Here is a 13,089-nt window from a genome sequence, read left to right as displayed (position 1 = left end):
TTCCCATTCTGCCTTCAGAGTTTTCTGACCTCCTTATTCACTTTTCATCTTCTCGCTTTTCCATTTGTTCTTTCCCATCTTCCTCATACTCCATGGACGTTTGTTTGTTTAATAGATATGATTCCTCTGGTCCTGGAACATTAGTCAGGTGACCTAGACCTTTTCTCTCTACTCCCCCTTTTTCCAACAACATTTGCTTATTGCCTGTCTCCCAATCCACATGCCCAAATGCAGACTCTCCAAACAAGAGAAGGAAATAACAGTCTCTTCTGCAGAAAGATGGTAGAATCTCACAGATTAAACCTTTCTGTTCCATTCTATGTGAAGCATCATAAAGAATCCCATTACTGAGCAGAACAAAGGTGGAAAAGGTTGGAGATGACAATTGGCAACTGTGTCAGAATGTAAACATCTTTGATTCTAAAGCTAAATATACAACTCTGAGTAAGTGAAAAGGTGTGTTTCAAAGAAGAAGTGTGATAGCATAGAGTTCAAGGAAGAAGGAATTTTCTTTCTTTTCATATTCAACATTATAAATTATCAGGAAACTATTATTAAAATCTCAGTAAGATACACTTTCAGGAAAAGGTACAAAATAAAAAGTCTTATAATTCTCTCTTTCCTTTTGGGTGGGAGGGATACTGGGATCATTGGTGATAGAGAATAAGCGCTGGTAGAGGGATGGGTACTCGATCATTGTATGACTGAAACACAAGTTTGAAAGTTTGTAAGTCTGTAAGTGTACCCCATGGTGATTCTCTGTCACTGTCACTGTCCTCCTGTTGTTCACTGATTTGCTCAAGTGGGCCCAGTAACGTCTCCATTATGCGTTGGTCACAAGGTAAGTACTTTGATTCCTGAAGTAGCACTCCAGCCCCACCCTTCCAAATTCTCAAAATTCATATATCTGGGCTGTTTATAGGACATAACTGTTTCAAAGTATGGAATTCAGCACTGAGGAAGGAAGCCCTCACTCTTTCCCGGAAATGCCCTCACAACAGGCAAGGAACAATAAGTGAATTTGTACTATAATAATTTCCCACTCTAGATTCCTGATCTTTCTTATTGACTTCTAGCAATAAGAAGTATAGAATAAAATTCCAATACAATCTTCAATTTCATAGCCCTGCATAGAAAACAAACTCAAGCATTTAACAATTCATGACTGCATCTTCATAAGTATAGTTCCTACATTCTGTAGGCATTAATTTTTTACTTCCAAATACCTAGAACAAATAGTGAAATGTTTATTAATGAAAGTAGAGCCTAAGGGACCCAAACTTTCTTTACATACTGAGCTGGAGATACACATTACTACACATTACCTAAAGTAACAATTCACTGCCATGTAAAAGAAACAGGTTTCATGAATTCTAATTACTTACTTCCATCTCAGGTTTTGGGTTACAGCAAGAACTTGTTTCTGGTATTACTTAGGCAAAACAAATCAATAGATAGTACATAAATGATCCTATGAAAAGATGCTTACATTCATGGAAGCATCAGGGATATAAAATTTCCTCTGCTTTTCTGAAGAGAAAAAAATCATTATTAAATAAAACACAGTGTTCTCTCAGTTATGTTTGGTGTCTTTGTAAATTAACACATAAAAAATAATCAGGAAGAAGAAGAGGAAGAGAAGTGCAAAGAAATTGATGAGAATAATAATGAGGAGGAGGAAAAGATGAAGGAAAGGTCAAGAAGAGAAAGAAGGAGAAAGAGGAGAAAAGAAGGAAGAGGAGGAGAATGACTCAGAGGATGGACTAGAACGAGGATAACAATAAGGAGGAAGTCCATGTGTTTCCATGTTCCAAGGCTCCTCCTATTCCAGCCTCTGAACCCTGAAAATCTTTTCCTGAAAATCTACATTTCATGAACATCCAACTTCTGTTTCCACTGGTCTAGTCTCTGAGGATCCAAGAGAAATTAATGTTAGTGGGCAATAATGACAAACGCTCCCCTACCCAGATAGCACAAATCCATTTTCAGTTAAATATACTGAATATATAATTCCTGTCCTTTTTTTTTTTAAAAAAAATGACTATTCGCCTAGCAGAAATACAGCCATTGCAAACCATAATGCCCCAAAGTAGAGAGGGAGTATGGGGGATATTAGGCAGTGGGAGGGTGGGAAAAGTGGAGTTACACTAGGAATATTGGTGGTGGGGAATGTGCACTGGTGGAACAGTAGGTGTTCATTCGTTGTGTGATTTTAACTCAAACATGAAAGCTTGAGTTATAATTGATTCTCATGGTGAATCAGTAAAATATTTTTAAAAAAAGAGAAATACAGGTAGTTCTGCATGATAATGACCTAAAGGTTTGGGAACACAGAAACTCTGTATTGATTAAACAAAAATCTTATATGTAGAGGGTCTGTTCTGATTTCTTGATCACTTGATCACTTGACTTCCCGTTAATCATCGATTTGCTAGAGCGGGCGCCAGTAACATCTCCATTTGTCCCTGTCGCATGCTAGTGTAGCCCAATGGCGTCTGTTCTTTCTAGGAACATGAAAAGCCTCAAACCGATCGTTCATGATCTTGATGAAGAAGTCTGACCATCTGGTAGGTGGGCAGCCACGTGGTCTTTTGACATCCCGTGGAATCCACTTGGTAACAGCTCTAGTCCAGTGGTCATCTTTAAATCTCATTACGTGACCAGACCATCTGATTTTTGACACTTTGGCAAATGAGACAGCGTTCCTGATTCTTGATCGTCGACAGATGTCGGAACTCCAGATTCTTTCTCTCACTTGAGTGAAATGTGATATTCCAAGCATAGCTCTTTCAATTCCTCTTTGGGAGACCCGAATAGCATTCTCATCCTATTTGGGTAGGGCCCAGGTCTTTGAGGCATATGCAGAAAGAACAGTGGAATCAAAGAGATGTGCCCAGAACCGGAGGTTCTTCGTCCTCTTAGCTATTTCTTCGACGCTCTTGAAGGCGTTCCAAGCTGCTCTCTTCCTCCTGCGCAGCTCGGGTGCCAAGTCATTTGTCATGTTGACTTCTCGACCTACGTACACATAGCTGTTGCATTCGGAGATGGTTGTACTTTCAATGCACGTATGCTAGCATCAGATGCATCCATCGAGGACCTGATGGTACAAGCGCGAAAGATCAAGTACGACATCATTGGTCTGACCGAGACAAGAAGGCACCAATCTCATCATGCTGTTTTCGACACTGGAGAAGAATTGATCCTCAGAACATGCGATAAAAGAGGTGTTGGAGGAGTCGGTGTCCTTGTCAACACAAACTTGGCCACGAGGATTGATTCATTCGAATGCCTAACAACCCGAATGGGACGTTTACATTTGAATAGATGTGGCTCACTGCCTGCAGTTTCTATCTTCGTTGTCTACGCACCAATATCTAATTATGATGAAGGAGAAATTGAGAAGTTCTACATGGAGCTGGAGAAGTTCTATAAAGAAGAACATACCTTCTACAAGATCATTGTGGGTGATTTTAATGCCAAGATAGGACAGAGAAGATCAGCTGAAGAACTTCACGTCGGGACCCATGGTCTAGAATGGAACAAACAGGGTGAGAGACTGTCTGAGTTCACCATATCGACCAAGACCATCCATGGTAACTCACAGTTCCAGAAGGCTGAATCTAAACGTTGGACATGGGAGTCTCCCGGTGGACGATTCCACAACGAAATAGACCACATCATATTCAACCGGTTTCTGATTTTTACTTTGAAAAAAAAACAAAATGTTGGAATAAGAGAAACACTTAGAAAGATTGCCCAAATGTTTCTTTTTCAAACTTATAAAACCTAGATTCCCAGGTAAAGTACTGGAAATCTTAGCTATCAAAAAGTTCATCTTTTTTTGGACGTTTCTTACTTTTCTGATCTTGGCTGGTGTCTAACATGGTGTCTAGAATTCTCAGACACTCAAGAATTTCACACACTGTGTGCATTAATTAAAAAATGCTCTTTAATGATGCCCTAAAATGCAAACTGATAGAAGTGATTCTTGCTTGTATTTTTCTAGGATAAAATTTTCTAGAATTAAAAAATATTTTTATTGAATCACTGTGAGATAGTTACAAAGCTTTCATGTTTGAGTTTCAGTCATATAATGATTGAACACCCATCCCTCCACCAGTGCACATTTTCCACCACCAATGTCCCCAGTATCTTCCCCCACATCCCAACCCTCCCCCTACCTCTATGGCAGACTTGGCATTATGGTTTGCAATATGGATATTGAGAGGCTATCACGTTTGGTCCTTTATCTATTCAGCACACATTTCCTATCCTGATCGCTCACTCCAACCATGATTGACTTAGTTATCCCTTCTCTATCCCAGATGCCTTCTCCCCCAACTCATGAGGCAGCTTTCCAATCATGAACCAATATGCCTGGTCCTTGTCTCAACTATCCTTGGGTGTCAGTGTCATATTATGTTATTTTATATTCCACAAACGAGTGCAGTTGCAGTCATTCTATGTCTGTCCCTCTCTTTCTGACTCATTTCACTTTGCATGACCATCCACTTATAACCAAACTTCATGACTTCATCTTTCCTAACAGCTGCATAGTATTCCATCGTGTAGATGTTATTTCATTTCATTTCATCATCCTGTTATTCATCGATTGCCTCGAGCAGGCCCCAGTAATGTCTCTTTCATCCTAACCCTGAGATTATATTCAAGGCTCTTTAGGAGAATGAGACCCATCATTGTTACTGGTATTTGGCATATTTGGTACACCACGGGGAGTTTGCCAGACTCTGCCCTGTGGGCAGGCTACATTCGATAACCTGTAAGTTTGTCCAAAGTAGGAATGAGATGATAAGATGTCATAAAAGATGTCCTGATAAGATGTCGCGTGGCCGCAAATGCAGCTGTACGGTTCCGGGAGCTGGATTTTATAGTCTCTGAGTCTTGGCCGTTGATGGGATTACACGGCGCCAGGGGGCCAGGTGGTGGGTGTGACCCCCGCCTACTGGAATTTGGAGGATCTGGGTGGAGGATGCTCGACTCCAATCCGAGTAGGCTGGGAGATCTCGGCCCCGGAACCCGCACACCTGAAGGTACTGGCAGAGGGACAAATCCACGCGGGTTCCGGGGCCGATATGTCCCAGCCTACTCGGATTGGAGTCGAGCATCCTCCACCCAGATCCTCCAAATTCCAGTAGGCGGGGGTCACAACCACCACCTGGCCCCCTGTAGATGTACCAAAGGTTTTTTAACCAGTCATCTGTTCTCAGGCACTCAGGTTGTTTACAGATTCTAGCTATTGTGAACAACGCTGCTAGAACTATACAGGTGTAGATGTCATTTCTACTGAAAAAAAATTTCTGGAATTTTCAATACAATTTTAAAAGCAATAACCACTTTCACACTCAGCTCCCTAATATTTGGTGAACAGTGTCTCAACATTATCCGAAAGGCAAAAATTATGGGGCAGTTTGTGCCAGACAAACCTTCACACTGCAGACCATAGATCAGTCTACAATTTAACCATCAGGCAATTTCAATGGCTGCAAGGAGTCACTTAATCTGACACTTGAGACTTCATACACATTGCTGTGTGTGTGTGTGGGGGGGGGCAGAGCCATTCCTTAACATGGTTGAAAGCAGGGAGTGTGAAACTGGGTCAGCAGGACATCGGAAAATGAACTAAGGTTTTGAGATCTCACCTACATCACACATAGAAATCAGGAACAATGCAAAGCTCACCTCACAGTTCTACTGGGATTGAAGAAAAAATGCAGAAGTGTCAGAGCATGGTCATGTCATGGCTTGGTTTTGCCTCATATGGAGAATCCTCTTCCATCCAGAAGGAAGACTGGCTCCTGCTTCCTGAGTTTCTGCACCCATCTCCAAAGGAGTATCCTTGTCTGTTTTGTTGTTAATTATGTGTAATATGTAGCAGCTTAATCTAATTATGACTCTCTCCAGTGATTGTGTGATAAGACATTCCCAGACTTGACTTTTTTCTGTACCTTTTTCCTTGGGCTTTTCTGCTTCAACTCTCCTCAGAAACTACACCCACAAAGCTTAATAACAATTGGACTCTAACTACATTTTAACGTAACACTTACATTCATGCTTCTGTTCACACTGTAAAAGGTAATCTTTGAATGGTTTAAGCATCTGGATTCTATTATGACAAAAGTATAGCACTTAAAATGGAAGAGACTTTTACATTTGCGTGGAATTCAGGCAGCTGCCTGAGCCACCCTTGGGTCTAGTTGTTTCAAAGAGATTTGCAACTGGCTTAAGTCAGAAATGATAAAATTGTCAAAAAACGTTGGAATTCCTTTTGGAAGACAGCTGAAAAATTAAAACCAAACCAAATCTCTGAAAGGAAAAAGGAAGAAGGAAGAAATTTTGGCCTGCAACATTTTAATAATACAGTTTATTGGGTCAAGCACTGAGACTCCAAATAGTATCTGCTGTGCATATCTAAGAAATGTTTCCACTTCTTTTCCCCTCTCAAATATAACATTGGTTTTACAGTCCTGCAGATTTCAAATTGCATTGTTCTTTGTTGCTGTTCATTCCTCCTACATACACACACACACACACACACACACACACACACTTTTTTTGCAGGGATATTAGAGTTTTTTCTTCTATTTGTCCTATTTTATTTAAATAGACTAAACCTCTGTGGTTTGGTCATTAAAATCTAGTTGGCAGAAAAAAGCTGAATCTTTATGTTTTCCAGCTGTGTTCCTACGGGCTGCACAGAAGCATCATTAGCCAGAGGGCCATATTTACAAGAGCATAAGTGAATTTTCTCGTAATCATCCTTTTGTACAGAGAAATATGGGATGCCGGAAACCTAAAATTTTCTGCACAAAGAGAAAGTAAAAACTTTCAAAGAATGACAATGATCCAACTGAGCAGTAGTAACTGCCCTACCAAAGTAATGCCAACATGCCTAGAGTCACATAGGGAATAGATAGGAAAAACAATGTAGATATAGAAAAAGGTCTTTAGTCTCATAAAGGAGAAGGACAGGGTAAAGCAAAAAGGACATAATAAAAAAACACTCAAGTGGGAAAGATAGTGGTTTATATAATAGATACTGTCTCATAAATGTCTGTCCACCCAAGGACAGAAATATACAAACCCATCCTAAAATTCATGTTAAATCTCAAGAAAATTCCAATAACCCTAACAAACCTTAGAAAAAGAAAAAATATTCTTTTCTAATTTTAAAATTAAGTCATGAGCTTACAGTAATAAAAAAGGCTAGTAATAGCTACCATAGTCTCTAATGGAATCAAACACAGTACCCAGAAATAGCTTCTTATGTACATGATCAAATGATATTTTAAAAAATTTCAGCACCTAAGGACAGTAGACACACACAAGGGCTAGGAACTATTGCCCCAGAGTTGAAACCTGTCTCATGAGCTTGAGGAGAAGGCAGCTAGAATAGAGAGAGGATCACTAAATAAATGATGGTTAGAGGAATTGTTTGGGATGGGAGATGTGTGCTGAAAGTAGATAAAGGTTCAAACATGATGACCTCTCAGTACCTATATTGCAAACCATAATGCCCCAAAGTAGAGAGAGAGTATGGGGAAATTTGTCTGCCATAGAGGCAAAGGGAGAGTTGGAAAACAGGGGAGGGGGAAATACTGGGGAAATTGGTGCTTAAGAATGTGCACTGGTCGAGGGATGGGTATTTGATCATTGTATGATTGAAACTCAAACATGAAATCTTTGTTACTTCATCTCCTGCTGATTCAATTAAAAAAAGAAAAATCAGCACCTGTCAACAAGGAGAGTAAAAACTTTTCAATAAATCATGCTGAGAAGTCTGTTACCCACATGCCCTGAGGAACCAGAGATGAGTACAGGAGCCAGAGCTCTCTCTCTCTCTCTCTCTCTCTCTCTCTCTCTCTCTCTCTCTCTCTCTCTCTCTCTCCCCCCCCCGTCTCCATTTCTGTCTCTCTATCTGTCAATCTCTCTCTCTCTCCTTTCTCACTCTCTCTCTCTCTCTCTCCCTCCTTGCCTCCCTTCCTCGCTCTACTCTGGAGAAGCACACATTGTCTTTTGAGCACACCTCCCAGTGTATTGAGTGTATTGAGCCTTCTGATCCCAGCTCCCCAACTAAAGCGCTGCAGAGGGGGTGGCCTCCGCCAAGGTGGTGTGGCCTCTGCAGAAGTGGGCGTGGCCTATTTGGGGGCCTGTGACCACAGTTATTCAACCCATACCCAGCAATCTGGTGTCACATCTCAGCCTTCATACTACCACCACAACATGAAGAAACAGCGCAAATCCCCACAACGAGGAGAGGACAATGAAAAGAGTACAGAAGCCTCAATAGCCATTACTCACAAATGTGAGCTCTCTTATAAATAATTCAGAGATGAACTGCTGCAGATGTTTAATGAACTCATAAAATGGTGGGACAGATAACCAGTAAATTAAAGGAGGACATGAAAGAAACAATCAATTGAACAATTGAGAAAATACAGGAAGAAATGAAAGCAGAAATTGGAAAGCTACACACAGAAGAGTCACTAACAAAGGACTCAGTAGGTGAAATAAAAAAACTCAGTGTGTGCCCTAAAATGTAGAATGGTTACAGCTGAAGACAGAATCAGTGAGCTTGAAGATGAGCTGCAGGAAACCTACAGGCAGCAAGAAACAATGGGAAGAGACCTCAAAATAGCTCTAGGGAGAATCAGAGTCCTAGGGGATGATTTCAGGAAGAACAACATTAGAATCATTGGAGTACCAGAAGGAAAGGGAAGCAATACCAATGAAAAAAGCCTCAGTTAAAGAAATCATTGCAGAAAAATTCTCAGAGCTGGAGAATGCACACATCAAGATTCAAGGAACCCGAAGGGTGCCAGCTAAAAGAGACCCTAACAAAAACAGTCCAATACATATCATAGTGAGAATGATGGATGCTACGGATAGAAACACAATACTGAAGGTAGCAAAGTTAAAGAAGGAAATCACATATAAAGGAGCACCCCTTCGATTCACAGCAGACAACATAGACTTCAGGTTGAAAAAGATTAGAAAGGAAGTGAAGGCCATTTTTATTAATCAAGGCATAAGTACAGCAGAAAGAAATCACACTCCTAAACGTATATGCACTGACTGAGAAACCAGCCAAATACCTAAAACGACTGCTAACAGACCATAAGAAGGACATTGTGAGCAACAAAATAGTAGTTGGAAACTTCAACACTGCCATATCTCCTCGGGATAGATCAAGAAGGTTAAAGCTCAGCAAGTAAATAACGGCTCGAAGCAAGAATGAAACCCAAGCACAAAAATTTGTAAGTCTACAACTGTACCTCATGGTGTCTCACTAATAAAAAATTTTTTTAAAAAAGAAAGAAATAGAAGAGAGAGGGCTAATAGATTGAAACAGGACTTTACATCCCAAAAAAAGAATACACATTTTTTCCAGTGTAAATGGAAAATTTTCCAGAATAGACCATGTGCTGGGCCACAAAGCATACCTCAACAGTATCAGGAAGATAAACATTGTATCAACTATCTTTTCAGACCACGATGCACTGAAGATAGAAGTTAATCATGTACAGAAACAAAACACCCACTCAAACACCTGGAAATTAAGCAACTCAATGTTGAACATTGCCTGGGTCAGGAAAGAAAACCAGGAAGAAATGAAAAGATACCTGGAAACAAATGAGAAAGAAGATAGGAGCTACCAGAACCTGTGGGATGCAGCTAAAGCCGTGTTAAGAGGAAAATTTATACCTCTGCAAGAATTTCTCAGGAAGAAGAAAGGACCCGCATAAACAACTTGACTTCACAGCTCAAGATCTTAGAAAAGTACCAAGAAAAGGAGCCAAACCGAGAAGAATGAAAGAGATCATAAAACTTAGAGCAGAAACCAACGACATTAAAACCCAAAAAATAATCCGAACAATCAATGAAACAAAGAGCTGGTTCTTTGAGAAAATAAACAAGACTGATAAACAACTAGAAGTACTCACAAATAAAGAGAGAGAGAGAAACCTAATAAAACCAAGCATAAATAAAAAGGGGGATATCACAACAGAAACCAAAGAAATCCAAAAGATCATCAGAGATTACTTTGAAAGTCTGTATGCCATGAGACAAGAGAACCTAGAAGAAATGGATAAATTCCTGATTCCTATAATTTCCCAAAGCTGAATCAAGAACACTTAGAATACCTGAGTAGTCCTAATAATATCAAGGAAATTGAAACTGTAATCAAAAGTCTTCCCAAAGACAAAAGCCAAGGTCCAGATGGATTCATTAGCGATTTTTTCCAAACATTAAGGAGTACCTATGGCGAGTTCTTCTCAAGCTTTACCAGGAGAGTAAAGAAAAAGAAACTCTCCCAAACAGTTTCTATGAGGCTCCAATACCAATAGGAAACAAAGACACCACAAGAAAAAAAAACTACAGCCTGATATCTCTTATGAACACAGATGCAAAGATTCTCAACAAAATACTAGCAAATAGAATTCAACAACACATCAAAAAAGATCATACACCATGACCAACTGGGATTCATCCCGCGGATGCAAGGATGAATATTTTAACATCCAGAAATCAATCAACATAATCCATCATATCAACAAAAGAAAAGATAAAAACCATATAATCATATCAATAGATGCAGAGAAATCATTTGACAAGATCCAGCACCCATTTATGATGAAAACCCTCGCCAAAATCGGTATAGAAGGGTCTTCTTCAATATAGTCAAAGCCATCTACTACAAGCCTACGACAAGCATCATACACAAAGGGGAAATACTAAGAGCCGTGTCTCTAAGATCAGGGATGAGACAAGGATGCCCACTCTCTCCACTGCTTTTCATTATAGTACTGGAAGTATTTGCAGTAGTGGTTAGGCAAGAAAACAATAGTAAGTGCATTCAGGGAGGAACGGAAGAAATCAATCTCTCACTATTCGCAGATGATATGATACTATACTTAGAGAGTCTTAAAACCAATATCAAAAAACTCCTAGAAACAATAGGCTTGTATAGTAAAGTTGCAGGCTATAAAATCAATACCCAAAGGTCCATGACTTTTCTATATGCAAATAATGCGAGAGAAGAAAGTGACATGAAAAAAAGCAATCTCATTCACAATTGTGTCTCAGAAAATCAAGTACCTAGGAATCAGTTTAAATGAGGACGTATATTTCCTATATAAAAAAGACCTACAAAATGCTACAAAATGGAACTAAAAGAGGACACGAGGAAATGGAAAGATATCCCCTGCTCATGGATTGAGAGAATTAACATTGTCAAAATGACAATACTCCCCAAAGCATTGAATAAGTTCAATGCGATCCCTATAAGATATCCATGACATTCTCAAGGAAATGGAGCAACCACTCCTGAAATTCATATGGAAAAATAAGCACCCACGAATAGACACCCCCCAAATATATGTTCAGCTAATCTTTGATTAAGTAGCAGGAAATGTGAATTGGAGCAAGTAAAGCCTCTTTAACAAATTGTGCAGGCAAAACTGGACAGTTACATGAAACAAATGGGCTCAGATCTCTCCCTAAGACCATGTACGAAAGTAGGATGAATATGGATTAAAGACCTCAACATCAAACCTGAATCCATAAGGTATTTTGATCATAAGGTTGGCAAAACCCTCCACGACATTGAAGCTAACGGTGTCTTCAAAGATGACATGCCACTGGCCAAGCAAGTGAAAACAGAGATGAACAAATGGGACTACTTTAAACTGAGAATCTTCTGTGCCTCAAAAGAAACAGCAACCAAAATACAAAGACAGCAACCAAAATACAAAGACAGTCTACAGAATGGGAAAGTATATTCAACAAATACCCATCTGATAACGGGTTGATATTAAGGATATACAAAGCACTGGTTGAAGTGTACAAGACAAAAACATTAAATCTCATCAAAAAAATGGTGTGACAAAATGAACAGAAACTTTCTCAAAGAAGAAATCTGAATGCCTTGAATCTGTATAATGCTTTTGAGAGTATTGCCATTTTGACGATGTTAATTCTTCCTATCCATGAGCAGAGGATATATTTCCACTTTCTCAAGTTCTCTTTTATTTCATGGAGTAGCATTTTGTAGTTTTCATTGTAGAGGTCCTTTACCTCTTCAGTTAGGCTGATTCTGAGGTATTTAATTTTCTGGGGCACAATTGTGAACGGGATTATTTTTTTCATGTCACTTTCCTCTCTCTCATTATTTGCACATAGAAAGGCTTTGGATTTTGGGGCAATGATTTTATAACCTGCGACTACTGTATACGTCTATTGTTTCTAGAGTTTCTTGGTAGAGGATTTAGGACTCTCGAGATATAGTATCATATCATCTGCGAGTAGTGAGAGCTTGATATGTTCCTTTACTATATGGATGCCTTTAATGTCTTTTTCTTGCCTAATTGCTATTGCAAGTACCTTCAGTACTATGCTAAACAGAAATGGTGATAATGGGCATCCTTGTCTTGTCCCTGATCTTAGAGTAAAGGCCCTTAGTTTTTCCACATTGAAGATAATGCTTGCCATGCATGGGTTTGTCGTAGATGGCTTTGACTATCTTGAGGAAAGTTCCTTCAAAACCCATTTTGGTGAGAGTTTTCATCGTAAAAGGGTGCTGAATTTTGTCAAAAACTTTCTATATATATGATCATATTTTTTTATCTTTATCTTTGTTGATATGATGGATTATGCTGATTTATTTCTGAATGTTAAATCCTCCTTGCATCCCTGGGATGAATCCCACTTGGTCGTGGTATATAATCTTTTTGATGAGTTGTTAGATTATATTTGTTAATGTTTTGTTGTGAATCTTCACATCGTGTTCATCAGTGATATTGGCCTATAGATTTCTTTGTTGGTGGTGTCCTTGTTTGCTTTTGGTATTAGGGAGATATGTGCCTCAGAGAAGCTGATTGGAAGAGTTCCTGTTTTTTCAATTTCCTGGAATAGCTTGAGGAGAAGTGGCAAAAGGTTTTCTTTAAATGTTTGGAAGAAATCACTAGTGAATCTGTCTGGGCCTGGGCTTTTGTTTTTGGGAAGACTTTTGATTGCCGCTTCAATTTCCTTGATATGGATGGGTCTATTCAGGTATCTCAAGTCTTCTTG

The sequence above is a fragment of the Sorex fumeus genome, unplaced genomic scaffold (assembly GCF_029834395.1).
Source record: "Sorex fumeus unplaced genomic scaffold, SorFum_2.1 ptg000010l, whole genome shotgun sequence".
NCBI lineage: Eukaryota > Metazoa > Chordata > Mammalia > Eulipotyphla > Soricidae > Sorex > Sorex fumeus.
This window is presented reverse-complemented; position numbering follows the sequence as displayed.